Source organism: Octopus bimaculoides, chromosome 4, assembly GCF_046866305.1.
Source record: "Octopus bimaculoides isolate indiv1 chromosome 4, ASM4686630v1, whole genome shotgun sequence".
In the NCBI taxonomy this organism is placed as follows: domain Eukaryota; kingdom Metazoa; phylum Mollusca; class Cephalopoda; order Octopoda; family Octopodidae; genus Octopus; species Octopus bimaculoides.
The window spans coordinates 98,630,907-98,652,122 of NC_142931.1; the positions used below are offsets into that span (position 1 = coordinate 98,630,907).

A 21,216-nucleotide genomic window follows, 5' to 3' on the forward strand; every position below is an offset into this window, starting at 1 on the left:
TGCTCTAGGTCTTTGGCACATGCCACTCACAACTCGTCTCTAACAACAATGTATCTGACACCAGACAGTTTCTACTTTCATCTCCTCTACCAGATGCCTGCTTTACATCGTTGCTGTATGAACACTACACAAGCAACAAACCAATGGCTGCTTCTCTATATACCTCCAAACAGTACATCAACTTTGCCTACAAGATCAGCAGTCCAGCCTAACCACGAAGTCTCTCACACATCTTTGTTGTAACCTGTTATTTTATTTCATGTATGGCAATCACTGTATTTTATTATGGAGAATAAATTGTCGCTTACCAGTTCATTTCATTTCAAGTCATATATCATTTTCCCATTTCCTCATTTACTATCTTTGTTATGTGGTCATTCAACCTACTAAAGACAATAGCTAAATAGGTAAATTTTCAGATTAACACCCGCACGATTTTCACTAGAGTGTTAGGGTTTTAGGGTTAGGGTTTTAGGGTTAGTTTTAGGGTTAGGGTTAGGGAATTCCGTCCCTAACCTTAACTGCAACCTTAACCCTAACCGTAACCCTAACCCTAAAACTAACCCTAAAACTAACCCTAAAACCCTGACCCTGACCGTAAAACCCTAACCCTAACACCCGAGGGAAGATCGTGCTGGTGTTAATCTGAAAATTTACCGCCAAATATTGCATAAGTCACACCCTACTTTCTAAAGTAGATAAGAGTAAGGTGGGAAATATAGTCATTGATATTAAATGTAATGAAATCGTGCTTCCCGCTCTTACAGTATTTACATTTACAAGCAACTATAAAATAATCTGGTAATGTAGGTCTTATTATCTCCCTTAGCTATTGAGTATGATAGAATTTGTTTCCCTATGATCATAAATTTTTATGTTTAGGTCATTAGTTAATTTGTGTAGAAACCATTAAAAAACAATAATTAATTTGAGATTCTGTTAAATTAACAACGTATTGTTGTTTTGCGTGTGTGTGTGCACATGTGTGCTGACATGCACTTTCACAGGAATTCTTATGTCATAAATTGTTATCACATTTTACTGTTGTTTAAATATTGCATATGAAAAACGTGTGTGAGCTGGTCACATTCTGAGCAACTAAAATTTTATCGCAATGGTTCTGTGTTTGTTTTTTATGCAGAATCATCATCATCATCATCATCATCATCATCATCATTATCATCATCACCATCATTATCATCATCATCATTTAACGTACACTCTCCATGCTGGCATGGGTTGGACTGTTGACATGGAACTGGCTAGCAAGGAACTGTCCAGACTCCAACTGTCAGTTGTGGCATGGCTTCTACGGCTGGATGCCCTTCCTAACATCAAGTGTGCTGGGCGCTCTTTACATGCAGCTGACATGTATGCTTTTATGCAGCACCAGCACAGGTGCATTTTAACTGGCACTGACACCTGAAAGGACAAACCTGTATCTATGGAAGACAGTGACTTACTTAGCTTGATGTGTCTTGTCAAGTACAGCAAATCGCCACATCTCTTGGTCCCTTGTCATTTCGTCAGTGAGGCCCAGCACCCGAAGATCCTTTCTCACCACAGATGAAAATAAATTTCTGCTCATTTAGCATAATCACTGAATAAAAATACATTGCATCAATTTTATTAATATATGCAATTGTATCAATTTGCATTTCTCAAAATAGTGCAGCATGCTGTTGCATCAGTACCAGAATGAGTTATCTCATTACCTCATTACAGAATTGCACTCTTTTACGTTCAAATGATCTATGACTTTCCTTCTGCTTAATTAATTAATTATGAGTCATAAATAAATAGGTTAACTACAGTTCAAACATGTACTTAGGACTAAAACAGACTAACTGGCTTCAGCTGATCAGAAATCAACTATTTGTCATTGTCAAAATTGAAGGAAGTTTAAGAAAGAAACTTTTTGTCTCTCAGCAAATTATGGAAAACTTTGCTAATCTCAGGTAAAGTATTAACACTATAATGCCATTATATTTATCTGTAAAGCCAAAACATCATGATTTAATTGATGTATGTATTACTTGAATATTCATTCCTTGGCTATCATATGAATGTCAAATTCAAATCAAACAAGCAATGAGTACAATTACAAGTTTTACAGGTGTATAAAGTCTCCCTTGATTTTACTAAAAGTCATGTATACTGTTATACAATATATTTTGTGTGTTCACTTGTGGAAGTAACAAAAGAAACTAATTTTAAAATAACAGTGGGACTATATTGCTGGATCAAAGCAAGAAACATTACAAATTCTGGAGGTTTTGTTCATCCATCATTTGGATAATTCAGCTTGGGTCATCATTGGTTACATGTGCTCCGTTATATTAATTTTCCTATGGTGAAAAAGGCAGGAGTCCACATAACTTGCCTTGAGGAAAACTCTCACCTCTCTCACTTGTAAATAATTTGTCGCATCGATTTATGGAAAAAAAGAGCCTATATAAACCTAATGTCTTCAGTATGCCATAATAGAAAATGATCTTGCTACAAAAGCAAGACAAACTTATTTTATAGATATTTGTATGTCCAAATTAAGTGGTTTAGTCTGATGATAATAATAGGCATTATAGAATTATGGTACTATATCATTAGAATATCACAGTTTGTAAAAAATGCTTTAAAAATTTCTCTTTTCATATGTGTCAATAATTTGAATAATGTATTTCTAATGAGAATGATGAGCATCAGGAATCTATTGAAAATACTGAATTGGATATATGTGTTACGACTATAGCCAACTCTGAAGAATCACTCAATGTTCAAACTATCAACTTGCCAAACAATGCCTCTTTTGATCTCTACACCTGGATCATTATGCACATACTACAATTCAGTCACATCAACTATCTGCATCCATAACATTATCAAATTCTGAAGCTTGGCCATAACATATCATCAATTGTCATCTACTCCAATACTAGAAACTTGGCTTTCAACACTCATTTCACAAGGATTGGTTACATGGTTCACCCAAAAACTGAAGAATCTGAAATAAAAAAGAAAGGATGTTACATAGAATAATGTAAACATAACAATGGTGTTGCCATAGTGTGCGAACCAGCTGGGAAAAGTTTTATCGGAATTGATTCACAGAAAACTGAGAAATCTTAAATTTCACTCCTATGGTACTAATGTGATTCTGGGTGAATGTATACACACACACACACACACACACGCACATATTTACACATGTACATGCATACATACATATGTACATACATACAAACATACATATGCATGCACACACACAAACATACACATGTATATATATATAATTATATGTATTTCTTCTATCTTAATGAATAAAAATTCTTCGGATAGAATAAATGGGTTAATAGAAACCAATGTAGCAAAGAACACAAAATAACTGTGGTGTAGTTCCTGTTTTTAAGGCAGGAACTCCTTGAAATTTTGGGTATTTGAGTATATTTAAAAATTTAAGGAATGGAGAAAACGCATGTTATAATTGCATACTTTATTCCTACATATGTTTCAAAGGAGTACAACCTATGTGATCCATAGGGATCTGTGATTTAAAATTGTAACCTTCTCTTCAGGGAATGCATGGGAATCATCTTAAACGTAAGACATTATGACCCTGAAGAGAAGGTTACAATTTTAAAATACATGTATATATATATATATATATATATATATATATATATTCAAGGCTTGAATATGGTACTTATGCGAAGGCACCCGAATATCGCATCCCAAAAGGATGGGTGATTAAAATCAAACAATAAGCAACACGGATTTCAAAAGTGATTGCAGTACGCACGTTTCATGCTACTTCAATTTATTTAAGTAATGCAAGCATTACCTTAAATGCAATGTGAAGAGCAATCTTCAGCTGCACGAAAATGCAGAAAAAAGACATATTATAAATGTGGCAACATATCAAATCCAAGTGGGAGAGAGCAAGTTAAAAGCTTTTGTCTAGAATCAATTACTAGCCTGATAGACTCCGTTATGTCAAGATGGACTTATATATTCTTCCTCACATTTGGATTTTTATGTATGCTCTCTCCCACTTGGATTTGATATGTTGCCACATTTATAATATGTCTTTTTTCTGCATTTTCGTGCAGCTGAAGATTGCTCTTCACATTGCATTTAAGGTAATGCTCGCATTACTTAAATAAATTGAAGTAGCATGAAACGTGCGTACTGCAATCACTTTTGAAATCCGTGTTGCTTATTGTTTGATATATATATATATATATAGATGGGCTAACTTAAAGAGTTATTGTACTTATGCTCATGAGGTCATGATTTAAGGCATTTCAGTTCACGGTATTCAGTTTACTCACCTGAAATGAGCAATAGATGAGTACTGGTGCATCTACTCTTTGGTAAGATTAAATGACTATCAGAACCATTTCAGATAATGTGCTCAGTCTGTGGATTGATGATAGCTATTGATGCTCTTTGAAAATTTTATGGTAGGGACTTCCAAATATTTGTGGAATGTGGTACCACTCAGAACCATTCTGTAAAGTGATTCGTGAGCAAGCAGAGATGTGAGGTCAACAAGACCCTTTAGGCTTGCTGAAGACATGGATATTTCTCTAGTGCTGATGCCATGAAAAAATGACTCCAGTATTAGATGAGCAGTAACTCCATAAGAATGACCCAGGCCATAGCAATCCACCTGACCCATGCCAGAATGGAAGGCAAATGTAAAAGAATGATGATATCTATATAACCCACACTGTATTGATTACTGTTGCTATTAATTCTGTTACATATAAAAGCCATCCTATTGATTACTATTTATTTGTGGTTGTTATTTATGGTAACTTTGCCTCTACACCACTTAACAAAATGAAAAGTGGGGCAGGAAAAGAAAGAAGAAATGATAAACTTTATGTTAAAGCTCTTATAGAAAGTGAGTTCAGTGAGGTTCAGTCCAACAGCATGGCACCTTGGGAAAGAGTCTTCTATGAGGATTGGCTGAAAAGTTCATAAGCTGACCAAGATACTCTCATGGAATGTGATCAAATGAGATTTATTTTTCAATATAATCCCCCTTTGTGGTTCACACACTTCTTCCATTGGTGTTGCAGTGTTTGGATCCCATTGGTGAAGAAGCTTTCATGCTGTTGGTCAAAAGAGTCATCAATAGCAGATATGATGTCATCATCTGCAATACTGGTTCCCAGCCAAATGTTTTTTTCATTTTGGGGAACAGATGATAGCCAGATGGGCTCCAAATCTGGAGAATAAGGAAAGTGATCAACCAGTTTAAAGCCAAAGCCATGCACAACGGCCATTGAAAGCCAGGACTTGAGTGCTGGAGCATTGTCCTGATCAAACGACTCCTTTGGTCACTTTTCTTAGACATTTGGTCTTGATAGCCTTTTGTAACTGCCTCAGCAAATGGCATAGTTCTCTCCATTGATGGTGTGGCCCTTTTGAAGATAGTCAATAAACACAATGGTTGGTTTGCAAATCCTACCCTAACCTCTTTTATAACATGCAGAGGAAATATTGGGTCTATTCTTTGACATGCTAATCCCCACATAGTACTTGAGCAATGTGAAATGAAGTATTTTGCTCAAGAACACAACATGCCATTCAGTTCAGGAACTGAACCCATGATCTGGTGATCATGAGTGTAATACCCCAACCACTAGATCACAAACCTTCACTAATATAGATAATGTTAATGAAAAATGGATGGATCTCAAATAATATTTTATAGTATTGTTTGATGTAAAATTAAATTGTATTGATGCCGAATAATATAGGACTGATGAATATTGATAAAAGTTTATGGCATTCATGAATGTTACAGAATACAGTATTGTTGTATGTGTTATAAATAAATGATATCAAACAATGTAGTATTGATGGCTATCATATAATTACTATACAATATTGATGGATGCCAAAAACTACTGTATAGTATTTATAAAAGGTAATTATCATTGCATTGATTAGTGTTAAATAATATTTTATAATATTAATTTCAAATTTTAGCACAGCGTCAACAAGTCTGGTAGATGCGATAAGTCAATTATATTGATTCCAGTGTACAACAGGTCCTTATTTTATTGACCCAGAAAGGATGAATGGCAAAGTCAATCTTGGCAGAGTTTGAACTCAGAACGTAAAGATGGACAAAATGCTGCTAAGCATTTTGCCTGGCATACTTATAATTCTGCCAGCTTGCCACCTTAATATTTTATAATATTGACAGATGTCTAATATAGTATTGATGAATGTTAAATAATGGTTAATAGTTCTGATAGATATGAAATAATAGTTTACAGTGTTGCTGGATGTGTAATGATGGTTTATAGTGTTCATGGATGATATAGTGCTGATGGACATCAGATACAATATTGATAGATGTCAAATAATTTATAGCATTCATGAATGTGAAATAAAGTATATAGTATTTATGGATGTCAATATTATATAGTACAGTGTTCCCTATTTATAAGGCATCTCGCTATACCATGTCCCTGCATATAATGCAGGTGGTTTGATGGACCCCAAATAATTTGAAGCAGAATTTCCCTCATTATCGCTCACAACTTGCAAAAACCTTGATTAAAAGCAGAATTTCAGCAAATTTCAAAGAAATACATACCTTAATCAACAGCTCGAAAATATTGCAATCAGTTATCATGTAGTTGGGTGCTAATTACATGTTTTGTGTACATAATTTCTTTGATTTTGTGATGAAAACAACACCTTTTTGACTGATGAGCGCTTTTGACAGTTTGTTTACCACGACTTGATTGGATCATTTGAAGAAGCTTCCACCAATCAAAGGGGTCAAATGAGTCAAACAAATTAATATTTAAAGGAAGTAATTAACACCCTGGAGGTACAATTCCTATAAAAGGGAGACCATATTCCACTTCATTCATTACAATTGCAAGTTATCTTGCAGATGTTTAAAAAAAAATTAACCATTTGAATACACAATGCCTAAGAGGGAATCCTATTCTATAAAGGAAAAGTTAAATCTGGTTGATCGCATATGAAATGGTGAAATCAAAGCCAAACTATTGAGCGAGACAGGTGCTCCAGAGTCCACCCTGCGTGGTTGGGTTAAGAATGAGGCTAACCTCAAGAGTTATGTAAATACGGTTGTAGACAGTGAGGGCCTAGCTAGGATGGAGGCCAGGACTGCCACTGACAGTGAACTTGAGAAAGCAGTTTTCACCTGGTTTGTCTAGGAGCAGAACGGCAGCATCCCCCTGTCAGGTACTATTATCAGAACCCAGGCAGAGAAGTTTCATAGTCAGCTGCATCCAGAGCAACCTGACCAGCCTGTACAGGTTCCAGAATTGCCATGGTATAGGTGCTGTTAAGATCAGTGGGGAGGAGAGATCAGCAGACAGCCAAGCTGCAGATGACTTTCCAGAGCTACCCTGAAACAACATATGGAAGCAGAGTCCCTCACCCCAGAACAACTGTACAATGCAGATGAGTCCGGCCTCGACTAGAAGATGCTACCAAACAATACCCTAGCAGTAACAACAGATGCTCATAAGATCTTGGGCTATAAACAGGCAAAGAACAGACTCACCATCCTCTTTACCTGCAATGAGACAGGCACCCACAAGCTTAAACCTCTGGTTGTGGGCAAGTTTTGATCACTCAGGTGCTTCTACCATTTAAACACGAACAATCTACCAGTGTTTTACAAACACTCAGCCAGGTCATGGATGACAGCCAGCATATTTGAAGAATGGTTCTTCAAGTTATTTGTCCCTAGTGTTAGGAGCCACCTTAGGAGCCTCAACCTACCTGAGAAAGCTATTCTCCTGCTAGATAACTGCTCTGGCCACCCACAGGTAGACATCCTACAGACCAGAGATGGCCAGATCAAGGTCCTCTAACCTGCAAAATACAGCCCTGTGATTCTGGCATCATTCAGGCCTTCAAAACCACCTACAAAAAGGAGCTCATCCTGGAAATGATAGAATCTCTGCTTAGTGTTCCAGACTATCTGAAGCAGTTTACCATCAAGGATGCCAGTAACTTGTCAGGTAGAGCCTGGGCTGCAGTGTCAACCAAGACCATAGCCAGCTGCTGGAGCAAGACCCTTGGTGCAGCCTTCCCACAGCCCCAAAAGCCAGAGCTAGAGCCAGAAGAAGAGGAATTCATGGGATTCGCTGAGAAGGAGACTAGGGCAGCGCAACAACATCTAGAGGATCGCCTAGAGGAGACAATGACTCTGCAAGACTAGGTTAACAGGTGGCAGGAAGCAGAGGAAACCACACCACCAACAGAGACACTGATAGACACCCAGATTAAGGAGGAATCAGAAGAAGATGACACAGAGGAAGTGGAGACACCAGCCCCCCTGCCAAGACACAAACACAGAGGCTGTCTCACACCTCAAGTGGCTTATAGAATACACTGAATGTGAAGACTATGACCCAGTCTACACCATGCACCTGAAGAACCTGCTCAGGCAGACACAAATTAAAATTAGGAAAGGACTGTGCCAGAAGAAGCTGACAGACTTTTTTTATGTGATTGAATAAAAAACAATTAAATGTGAACTTTCAATGTAACTTTATTAATCAAACATACTTTTAAGGGCTTTCAAATCATTCACTAGGTGGCATCTCATCAGAAATGCAATGTAAAAGCATTTCATAAGTATTTATTGAAAATTCTTATTTTAGAGTCAACAGGAATTACTTACAGAAGTAAACAATGTGAATATTTTTAAAAAGTTGTTGTAGGAGCTGTAATTCATGATATTTTGTAAGTAATTTATTGGTATTGTGTAATAAATGTTAAACTTGATTGAATATGCTTTTTTTCGTTTGTGCACTTTACTAACCAAACCAAATATCTCATTTGCTTCTATTGTTGCCTGCCCCCCCACCTTACCCATGAATCTGCAGTTCAGATAGAACGAGGTTGGTTTTCTTTGACCCAATCACCTGCGTTATAGAGAGGCAGCACTGTACTGATATTGATAGATGTCATATAATATAATATAAGCAGATGTTAAATAACATAATATTGCCGGATCTCCAGTAACATTGTATTGATTGATGTGCAATAACAGTGTATGGATATCAAATGATATTTATTGCATTGATAGATGTCCTGTAAACTTATAAAGGTTTGTTGTATTGATGGATATCAAATTATATAATACTGATGTTAGGATATTTCCTCTGCAAAGCTCTGGAGTAACTGGTGCTTAGAAAAGATGAGGGCTATATATTTCATCACTGTCAAATACAATGATGATAAATTATTGTATTGATTGTCGAATATATTTTTATAGCAATTGCAAAATGATATTGGTTTCAAATTTTAGCATAAGACCATCAATTTCGGGGAGGGGATAAGTCGGTTACATTGACTCCAGTGCTCAACTGATACTTATTTTATTGACCCTGAAACAATGAAAGGCACAGTTGACCTTAGTAGAATTTGAATTCAGAACATGCAGATGGATGAAATACTAGCATATTGTCCACTTTGCTAATGATCCTGCCAGTTTGTCACCTTCAGTTTCAAAAAAATAATATTAACCATGTAATACATTTAGGTACACTGCTATTTGACAGTGTATATGAATGTTAGCTTTAGGTCAGCTCTAGTCCATTAGACCTTTGATGGAAGGCATTCCTGTTGCGACCCTTCCATTATTTTCCAAATCACAATCATTGCCATCATCATCATCGTTTAACATCCATCTTCCATGCAGGCATGGGTAGGATGGTTGACAGGTGCTGGCCAGGTAGAAAATCTACCCAAGGGTACTGTGTCTGTTTTGGCAGAACCTTTGACTACATTAGCCATTTGTTCTTCTTTTCCATGTTGGTAGGGTGTGTTTTGAGGAAATTTGGCAGGTGTTTCTAGAAACTCAAATGACCAAATTTTTGTTAATGCCTGTATATGGAGAAATTTTTGCAACAATTAACAAAAACAATATACATGTTTAAGATCATGCTATACTATATTCACTTTCTGTTTATTTCTTGTTTAAAGCAAGCATGATGATGGTCACATAGCAACTTTCCACACTATTCATAAAGATCTTTTAAACTGCTGGGGTTGGGTGACCAAGAGTAGTTAAGGCAGTGGTGCTCTATAGTCTAGTTTATTTCTCCAAATTTGTAAATGACTTGGTTAGTACTTTAGCCCTCATCTGTCCAAAGCTGTATTTGATTACCATGTTCTTGTTCTCTGTTGTGTGTCTTCTACTGAGGCTATGGTGCTTCTGAGCCATGAGGAAGGTATTCAATAGTAGAGTTTTCCATATCATTTGGAGGGAAGTTGTTCTTAAACTTCTCTATCCAAAACTGAGCTAAAAGATTTTTTTTTTTTTTTCTTAATAGTACATGCTACAATAATAGGCTAGGTTTATTAAAAATTGAATGGAAAGTGAATCTAACAGTTTAGAGCATGTTCTTAAATGGTTAGAATGATCTTTCATGTGTGGCAATCGTTCAACCATCTTGAAACTTATTGAATTAGTGGGTGAATGCTTGAATATTCTACAGAAACATGTACACTTAATGTAGTAGTCAGGCAGAATCAGCACGACTTAGTCCTCTGAATTACAAGTACAATCCACTTGACTGGCTTCCATATAGTTTCTATTCGCCTACTCCACTTATAATGGTTTAGTTAACCTAAGGCTATGAAAAAAGACATTTGCCTTAGGATGCCATATAGTGGCATTGAACCTAGGAATTCTTCTTAATCATTTGACATTCTGTGTCCAAGATGTAATTGTTTTAATTTCAACATGTGGTCTCATATTAAACTCCTTGCTAAACAAGTACAACACTGAAATTTATGAAATAGAATGCTGATAATTAATGAAACATTTTTGATGAATGACAAATACATTAAGTGTCAGTAAGAAGTCGTCTGATGAATCATTTGTATAATTAATTAGTTGTTGTGATGAGTCATCTGAAGTGTTTGTTTTGTTTCTTTGATGTATAAAAAGAATTGGTTCAAACTGGTAATAAATAACACAGAACAATTTATTCATAGTCTCCAGCATAGATGTTGCAGCATAGATATTGGTGTGTAACATGTATCATTAATATTTAGTAACATATATGCAATTACATATTTGTAAGAGAAATGTGTTATGATTGTAGATATATAATTTTCTAATTACACACCTGATAACAGGCATATAATTCCATATTTGTAATTGTACGTGTAATTGTACGTGTAATTGTTACTCTTTTGATTACACTTAGCTCTAGCTATTTACATATGAAGCCAACAAGGCAGCATCTACATGGAAATAACTGCCAAATCTCCCTCAAACTACACCCTACCATCTTAAAGAAGGGCATGTTAGATAATGTGGCTAGGAGAACATTCTGCTTGATAAAAAGTTAGGGTGGTCACAGCTGGAATGCCATTGTTAATAGGTTTGCTCAGTTAGGATTGATGTAAAAATAAACAACTCTGACAACTGTATGCATTTAGGAACACATTGACTTTGATGCATGAAAAATGACTTTTATGTTGGGCAGTTTGAGAACTTGTCTGGCAAAGATGTTTGTGAATGCTTTTTCATTTGACCTCCTTTTCACTGCAATTCCCGAGTTCTAGATTGAGTTTTGAAACTAGACATTGATGAAAAAGTGTATGATATGATAATAGCTCTCTCTATATACATATTACAGTAATAGCTGTATAATGCAATAGTGATAAGTATGTATTTTAGTAGTAGCTATATGATCCAATGATGGTATACACACACACACACACATACACACACACATATAACATCAACATCACCATCATCATCATCATCATCATCATCATCATCATCATCATCATCATTTATCCATAGTGGCATGGGTTGGACAGTTTAACAGGGACTGGTCAGCTGGAGAACTGCCTCTAGGCTCCATGTCTGCTTTGACATGGTTTCTATGGCTGGATATATATATATGTAAATCAAAAATAAAATCAAAGACAATACAAGTCAAAAGAATGTACACAGTAGGGCTTGCAAAAAACTGATAATGTTTTTGTTCGGGATGATTCTGTCAGAGGACCTTTCGTTTCTCCTTATAAGGGACCATTTCGTGTGCTATCGCGCACGCCCAAACTTTTAGTCTCAACATCAATGGTTGGGCAGAGACCGTGTCGGTCGACAGACTTAAAAGGGCACATTTTGAGGTTTCCACACCCTTTGATGACACCCCAAACACGCCAACCTTTGATCCTTTACAACCACCTATACAACCATCCTCACATGCACCTTTGACCCCACCATCACCTTCACCTCCACCTTTGTCACAACTACCTAACACGAACAAACCCTATGTCACCAGGACAGGCCGCACTGTGCATTGGCCCAAAAAAACTCACTAAAACTATTTATATCTGACAATCTCTTTTGTGTTTTCCTATGACAGACAATTGTTTTCTTGTGTCACTGGACAGTTCTAATACTCTGCCATTGAACATTTTGTCAAATTTTTGTGCATGCCCATTTATATTTCTTGCAATTATTTTTCTATTTGACTTGTCACATTGTTGTACCATATCTTGTTGGTTGCGATCAGTTGCCATCCTTGCTCTTTCTTGTGCCTGCTCCAATTATTCTGTTTTTGCACTGATGCATTCAAGGGGGAGTCCTTGTAGCGGCACAAGCAGTTAGCGCCATATAGGATGAGATCACGCGGTAACCATTGCTGTCTCCAAGACTGGAGTGAGACCTCACCTGCATCCATTTGCCATGCGCGAGCTCACAATGAGGCTCGCGATAGCAAACTATAAAAAGAAAGAAACCACGAGATTCGATCTCTTTTCCTGGTGTGACTGCTATCAGAGCACACTTCACTGGCTTGTCCTCTAGGCTAGTCCGCTTGTCGCATCTCCTGAGGCAATGGCCCACGTAACGGAGAACGATGAATTCATACCGCATGAGATGGCTGCAAAAGAGCAACGTACCACACCTTTGTATATATTGTAAATAAAACTAATGGAGACTTATATTGTAAATAAAACTAATATTTCTTTACTTGACTGCTGGAGCCTTAGCAACACGAAGAATAAGAAATTAATGGGAGAAAGGCGATATTCAACCGATATCCAGAACCTTGCCTCACATTATAAGTGTCTTCTCTTATAGCATCAGGCCAACTAGTGCTTTCTGAGTGAGGAAGCCCGTCATGTGTGTGTGTGTGTGTGTGTGTGCCTGCTTGACAACGGTTGTTGGTCCCTGTAACTGAGGTAAAGAGACCAACTAAATAAGTACGAGGATTAAGAAATATGTCTTTGGGTCGATTTGTTCGACTAAAACTTGGCACTCCTGCATGGCCGCAGTCACATAATTGAAACAAGTAAAAGAATATGGCGGTGTGCAGAGTGATTTTTATAAATGTAAATGACGTGTTTATAAATTGGTGTGCACTTGATTGCGTTTTGTCATAGGTGTGATTCGACGGTGTGTGGAAAACTTATCTTGCATGAAATCAGTCTGTGGTACAAAAATATTTCGGAAACTGCCATTGTGGAGTGACGATAATTGCTGGAGGGTAGAGTATCTTCTGGGCCTTGGGAGACATAAGAGTCATTGGGATGAGGTCCTAACTATGTTAAGGATGTGCATTTATTAATCTCTCACAAAATACATCCTACTGTCTTATGTATGTGCATATGAATGTATAAAGTAATGATGGAGACTTGTAAACGGTGGTGTATATACATTAACGATACGTAAATAAATGATTTTCAAGTTGATTTCACATTCATACATGCTTTCATATATACATACATGTATGTGTATATATGTTTGTTCGTGTGTGTTTGATTGTTTGCGTTTGTGTGTTCGTATGTGTGTTTACGTATGTGCGGCTGTATTTATGTATGTATGTGTGTTTGCGTGCGCGCGCATGCACGCGCTTGTGTACGTTTCTTTTTTTCTCTCCGTCTTTTTCTCTCCATTTATTTTTCCTCACCACTTTCTGTCGAAGAGGATAGGCTTGAAACGTCAAAGACTTTTCCATTTTCCCCGTAATACACACGCTTGTTGTTGCATCCCTTCTCTGAATAGGGAGATCACAGCTCGATACTACGGAAACGTTGTATGAATGCCTTAGGAAAGAATCGATGGACAGATTTTATGGACAAAAAAAAAAAATCAAAAACCGGCAGGAATCCCAGGAGTAGATCCATGCGCTCGATTGGTTTTGTTTGGGGTTCTAGAAGGTTCACTTGTAGGCAGTTGCTTCTGGCGGGACCTGGCGGAAGACTTTTCCCCCATCACCCTTACAGAAATTGAGCGGGGCGTCTCACCAGCCTGTCCTGACCTTGGCGACGTGTTGTAACCAGAACACTGCTTCAGTGGGGGAAATCTACCCCCTCTCAGCCGTAGCTTTGATTGTGCGATGGTGACGCTCTACAATCCCATTCCCGCAAGGCCTATATGCTGCTCTGAAGAAACATCTGGTATTCCATTGGTCGAGCATTTCTTTCAAGTGAGCCGAGCGAAACACTGTATTGTTGTCCATCAACAGCTGATCAACTGGTCTCCTCCCAGGAATACCGCATTTAGGACCTCTACAGTTTCAGCCGCAGCTCCCGTCCTAATTTCCTTCCATATTGCCATCCTCTCGGCCCACAGTCAATCATTGAGAGGTACTGCCTTCCCTGGTAGTACGTCATATCTATCGCCAACTTCTTCCAATCTTCTACTTGAATCCTTCCTACCTCAAGCACACTCGGTGCAGAGTCTATAGACTGGCATCTGTCGCAGCTCCGCACCACTTTCCGAACACTTTCCCTGGTAACATTAGGGTCCACCTTCCTGGCCAGGAACAGGGTCCTGTCTACACCCATATGGTGCATGCTGTGTAACCTCCCCAGCTCTGAGCCCTCCGGGCGACACGCTACAGTCACCACATTCTGTACATCCTCTGCCGTCACCAACCAGGGCTTTTTCATCCCGGTTAGCACATCTGCTTTATTCTTTTCTGAGGGCACAAACACTACTTGTAGCTTCAAGCCAAACTCAGTGGGCAGCTCTCTGAGCATTCCTAATCACCGCTTCACTATCATTTCCGCGATCCCTTTTGTGCGGATTCTCCTTTGATTGCTGATCACTGATGCTACCCATGCTCTTACTGTGGCCGAATTTCCAATACGTGCAGCCCCCATCTCAGCTCCAAGTTTAAACCCTTTAGTACCGCATCCAATTCAGCCACATTGATGTGGTTGCAATCATCCTTTTTTCTGAGCCACGCTGCATCTTCCACCTCTACACCCCCACTTCCAGGATGACTCCTATCCCCCTTTTTGTTTCAAGCACATTCCAGCTGCCCCTCGCTGGATCCTCCACTCTCACTCTCTCCAAAACGTCTGGCATCATGGCAGTCGTCTTCTCCCCCGCTTTGTCGCTCCTCTTTATTCCTTTGGCTGCCTCTTGATGAAGCTGCATGTTGTCCGGAGGCCATCCTGCAATTGGGTAGTCTCCCATCAGCTTCCACACACCGAGAAGAATTCTCACCTACTCATATCTTTGCTTAGGTCCGGAATCGCATTTCCTCAGTGAAAGACAAGCTTGCCCATCTTATCTCTTTCAATCTTGAGCCTCAGTGCAGCACCTCCTTCTATAGCCTCTGGCGGTTTAGCAGTCAGCCCAAACTCCTTCGGGTGGTCTACGATTTCCTCTGCCATCATTACGCTCTCATCTACGAGCATGTCATCGATGTATGAATTATTCACCTGCTCCACCTCGGCCACCTTCCCCAAGACCGTCATTAGGACCTTTGCCATAACTTTCGGTGCCAAGCTCAAGCCAAATCCCAACTGAGTCAAGCAGTAAGTTCTATCCTGTTACTTCACCGACTGGTACTTCCACAGTTCCTTGGATACATGGAGTTGCAGATAGGGCGACTTCAAACCCGCAAAGTTCCCCTGCTGCCTCACTACCCATATGGCATGACACGTGCTCATTCAGTTCACGGAAATTGAGCACTGGTCGAACCTTGTTCTTCGTAGGCTGAACCACAGCCATTATGGGCAACACACCATTTTTCTCTTCTCCTTCCCATGGTCTCAACATACCCTCCTCCTCTCAAATTCATTCCTGGCTCCTCCTTTGAGGGTGTGTTCGTAACAGCTCACCCTGTTTCACAACACAGGTGGTTCCTGATGTACTCTATCGTCCACCATGTGCCATCGAATTTGGCCCGGATGTCCTTGTCTTCAATGTCGCATACATCATCCCCTCTTTCTACACGTGTTCTGTCGCTTTCGCAGCTTTCTTCCGCCTCTCCATACGCATAGCATGCAGCGCATCGGTTGCCGAATTCCACTCCCTTGCCTACCGTCACGCCACCCAGCCGGACAATCACGTCCATTCCCACTGCTACGTCAACGCCATCCACCACTTCGTCGACAACAATCGCCTGAACTTTCACTGTCGACCCGTGCACTATCAACTAACGTTCCTGCCATCCCTCGATAGCTTACGTCATCTGACAAACGCCCCCATATATATATATATATATATGTAAGGGACGACCGTGCGAACTCAAAAAGGAGATATGGTGACGAATGGAAAAACAGAGGACTCCTTTTATTTAAACGTGTCACACGGTCGAACATACAAATATATATCAAAGATGATATACATGATATGTTATGCGACGATAACATAGATGACCAGTAATGAAAGACCACAACCGTATTAGATGAATAACAGAAATATTTATTGTAGCGTTAAAGATGTATGTCTGTGTGTGAGTGTGAATGCGACATATAAGAACATAATCAAAGACAGGCCGTCGTACAAAGAAAAGTATGTATGTGTATGTGTATTATTACAGCAGATAGAAAGAGAGTCAATAACACGTGGACAATTATACCAGTTCGTTAGTACACTATAGGAAAAGTTCTGTATGTGAAAGTGAGGAGAGGCTGAGTGTGGCAGTGCTGATCACTAGTTGTGATGTCGTGGCATCGATGCCGGGCCGTGATTCTTGTTATACAGATGTTCATCGCTGGCTGAGAATTTCTTGTCTGTTTAAGAACTCTTGTCTGTTTATTTACCGTGGTGAAGCTGAGTCACCTAACAGAATCGAAGAGAGAGATGTGCCGCGGTAGTTTGGTGTGGTGTACATAGTAAATCGTGTTGACGCTGGTAGAGATTGTTGCTGGTTAGTAGTAATCGTAGAATCGTGTTGGTCATGATGATGATGCTGGATAGTAGTAGTAGACTCTTGTTGCTGATGTGGCGACGGCGGAGGTCATCGTGGCTGGACGAAGCTGCTGAAGTGGTCGCTGGAACTGCTGCTGCTGTCGTGTGGTACACGGAACAGTTCTCAAAAAGAAACTGGGCCGAGACAAATTTGGTTGCCGAGTTAAAGCTATTTATAACAAACTATAGGCTCCCGATGGCTTCAGAATTTTACTCTATCACGTGACCTTATTAGGGGCCGTGATTGGTCAGTTTGCGTTCTGGTGGGAACGGTTCGAAGAAGTTGCCGATTCGAATAATGATCAGTCACGTGATGGACAAGGAATGGGTTCTCTACTACGCTCGCATTTATTTATATTTAAATGAGAAGATTGTATGTAATGGCGATAGTAGTTTTGTATCTAATGGCGATAGGTAGTTTCACTACATATATATATATATATATATATATGTATATGTATAATGTACATGTGTGTGTGTGTGTGTATATATATATATATATATATATATATATATATATATATATATATATATATATATATATATATATATATATATATATATTTATATATGTATATGTATAATGTATATATATATGTGTGTGTGTGTGTGTGTATATATATATATATATATATAAATAGGTATGTATGTATGTATGTATGTATGTATGTATGTATGCATGCATGCATGTATATGCACACACAGTGAAATAAACTGATTAAAAAATTGCACAGAACGCAGCAATTTGAAAAATCACATACATGTGGTGGAGGAGGGTGGCGGTGGCTACAGCAGCAGCAACGTAAGATGTGTGATTTGGCGTTGGCTGGTGGTGCTTATACGAATTGCGTGTTTTGTCCCAGGTAAATGAGTAAAATTGCAGTCGCTGCGTACGCTTAGTCTCTTGCATTAAAAAAAACTGGCATATTTGGGGGTATCGTACTATCAGGTGTAGTACTCAAAGAAAATGAAGAATGTGGATAGCTGGACAGTGATGGGCTTTTCGTTTTGGAGAATTCCCTTGGGAATTTTATGACCAGCTTCATTAAACATTTTAGTCTTTTTATTTATTTATTGTCTTTTGTTCTTGTTTTGAGAAGAAACCTAACTTCAAGCAAATTTTACAGATCAATGTTTTGACACTATCTTCTATACCTGGCAAAGTATGTAAGGGGTGAAAATTTTGATTTTGCACTGCCTAAAATTTTTAGAGGGTGCAAGTGCATCACCTGCATCCCCTGTTCCCGGGCCTTTGAATGTACGAGCATATATACACATGTACTCAGTTCATTCAGCTGAAATAGGCGGTAGAGGAATACTGGGGCGAGATTAAATGGACATTATGGTATGTTGAGGTGACCCACACCATTGTAACAGAATACAAGACTTTGAGAAGTTGGTTGGCATTGGAGAAACAAATACATGCCCTCAAAAAGGGTCGTTCCCACTCTTCCTACCTGTTTTCGAAGACCCTGCACACTGCTATTTCCTCTTGACTAAAAGATAATCACCCTTACCATGACAGGCTGAAGGATAATTTTGAAATAGTTGAAACGGTTTGTTGGATATGTGAAGATAAGACTTAAAAATATTATAAACTTAATTTCTTTCCGTTTTATCAATAACTAGCAGAGGTACCCGGCGTTGCTCGGGGTGTAAATAAGAACACTTATTTTCTAGTCTAACGATCAGCGCTGCTGAATCTTTTTTGAAAAACGTACAGAATTCCATGCCAAAACGTACAAAAATTCACAAGACGCACAAAATGTTTTTGAAATACGTCACAACCACAAAAATAGAGAAAAATACCGGGTTTTCTTAGAAAATTTGAAATATATGGGTGTATAATGACTTGACATTGATGAAAATACATATATAAAACTAAAGAATATTGTAATTTAAAATCTATAAATCGTACATTCTGGCGAATGGTGCGCTGTCTTTCGTTCTCTGTAGCTTGCACAGTAGTAGTTGCTGTAGCCTTCCTAGCATAGCACATTGTTCTTCATTCTCTGCAGCTCGTGCAGCAGCAGTTGCTGTAGTATCCCTTGTACCACCAATAATGCACTGTAACTGACTCAGGTTAGCGTGTACTAAAGCTGTTAAGGAAGCGTTTCTGATCTGGCGACTGCTACGCTACTTCTCGCTTACCTTGGCTCTTGCGGTGGCTGTGGAAGCAGCATTTTGTGAATGTCTTTGTGCAGTCTTGTGTGAGGATTCATTTTCTCTCCTTCATTTCGATGTCTCGGCTGCAGCTGTTTTACGACCAATGCGGGCTCTTTTCTTGGGTAGCATTATCTCAGAGTTTAGAAGCTTCATTTACAAAATGCAGATGTGACAAAAGCAAATTTAAATACATGGAGTGCAATAATTTTAGAGAGAGAAAACGGAGAAAATCGGTTGAAAATTGCTAAAGTTTTTAGAAAAAAAAAAAAAACTCGTGTAAAACACCGTTTTTCCCGGTTTCCCACTTAAAGCGAGATCTCTGGGCAAGATGTTATAATGCATGACCATCCTCGTCACAAGTAATGTATATGTAATGTTTGATGAAAATCGGTCGAAAGCTGTAGAAATTACAGAGAGTTAGAGAGAATATGTATAAGCAAGCGAAACAGAGAATGAGAAAGAGAGAGCGAAGAGAGAAATAAGCAGAGAGAGAAAAGGGAGAGAATTGGTTGAAAACTGCAGAAATTTTTAGAGAAAAACCCGTGTAAAATACCATTTTCCTTGGTTTTTCGCTTTACGCGAGAGCTCTGGGCAAAATGTTATAGGGCATGACCATCGTTAGCACACGAGTAGTGTGTGTGTGAAGCTTGGTGAAAATCAGTTGAAAACTAGAAATGCATACGTACTACACACACACACACACACACACACACATACACACATACACCCCCCACACACACATCCTTTGTTTTATATATTTGGAAGATTCAGAGAAGGAATGGCAGTGCCCATTACTTATTTTCAATGCTTTCGTGACTGTGGAAAAAGGAAGAGGAATTTACTGTTAGAGCAGTGATATAGCAGAATAAATTCCACTAAAGTTATCAAAAAGGTCAGGTGGTCTTAAACCAGCTTCGGGCTAAAGTGTCCTACCCAACAACATGAATAATCTTTCCGATGGACTTGCGTACGGTTTCTATCTACGAAATTTTAGTTATAAATGAAATTTCCTTGATATCTATAAAGCCGATCTGTGCCATGCACGCAAAATCACGCTAACTCCTATGCTCAACCTACTTATTTATTGATTTATTCACATACATACAAATAATATGCTAAATGGAAAAAAAAAAAAAAATTATTTTTTAAGTTTCTAGCTTCGACTTAACTATTGGAATTTATCGTCAAAGGGAAATAACTATCATACACAATAAGGGAAGTAACAAGAGCTTTACTGTTAGCATGTTTATATAAAGTGAAATAAACTGATTACATTTCTCAACTTGTCCCTCTCTATTTTAGAAGTAAGGATGTAACTTAAAGAACATTTGTTTACTATTTTTAGTAGGTTGAGCGGTGCATAATGGCTCACTCGATGACTTTGATCGGTACATATAGAAAAGGTACCTGAAATGGAAATAAATATGGATATGTTTTTAAATATTCATTTTAAAGACCCGATGGCTGTGTGGAAAGTACTTAATTTTCTCTGAGTTGTAAAAAAAAGAAAAAGAAGTCTTGTGATCGATTGAATTGCAAACAGAATGTTTCTTATTCAACGGAAGTAACAATTAAATCAATTTTTAAAAGGGGTAATGAATTATTCTCGACTAAAACCTTGAATGGGTCAATAAATAAGAACATATTGGTTTCAAATTTTGGCATAAGGCCTGAAAGTGGGGGAGGGGATTAGTCGATTACATCAACTCCAGTTTTCAAATGGCACTTATTTTATCGACCCTAAAAAGATGAAAAGTAAAGTCGAGATGGGCGGAATTTGAACTCTGAACGTTAAGACAAACAAAATGACGTGAAGTTATGCCCTGACAATTCTGCCAGCTCATTACCCTAAT

General features: G+C 38.4%; 1 long non-coding RNA gene across 1 annotated transcript; it reads right to left on the bottom strand.

The window, feature by feature from the left end:
- Positions 1-1,986: 1,986 nt before the first annotated feature.
- On the bottom strand, positions 1,987-20,424 carry LOC149136162 (uncharacterized). The gene is made up of 2 exons (XR_016241619.1): positions 19,116-20,424; positions 1,987-3,001 (listed from the first exon to the last, which is right to left on the bottom strand). It is a non-coding gene; the product is annotated as an uncharacterized LOC149136162 (long non-coding RNA).
- Between the last annotated feature and the right edge of the window lie 792 nt (positions 20,425-21,216).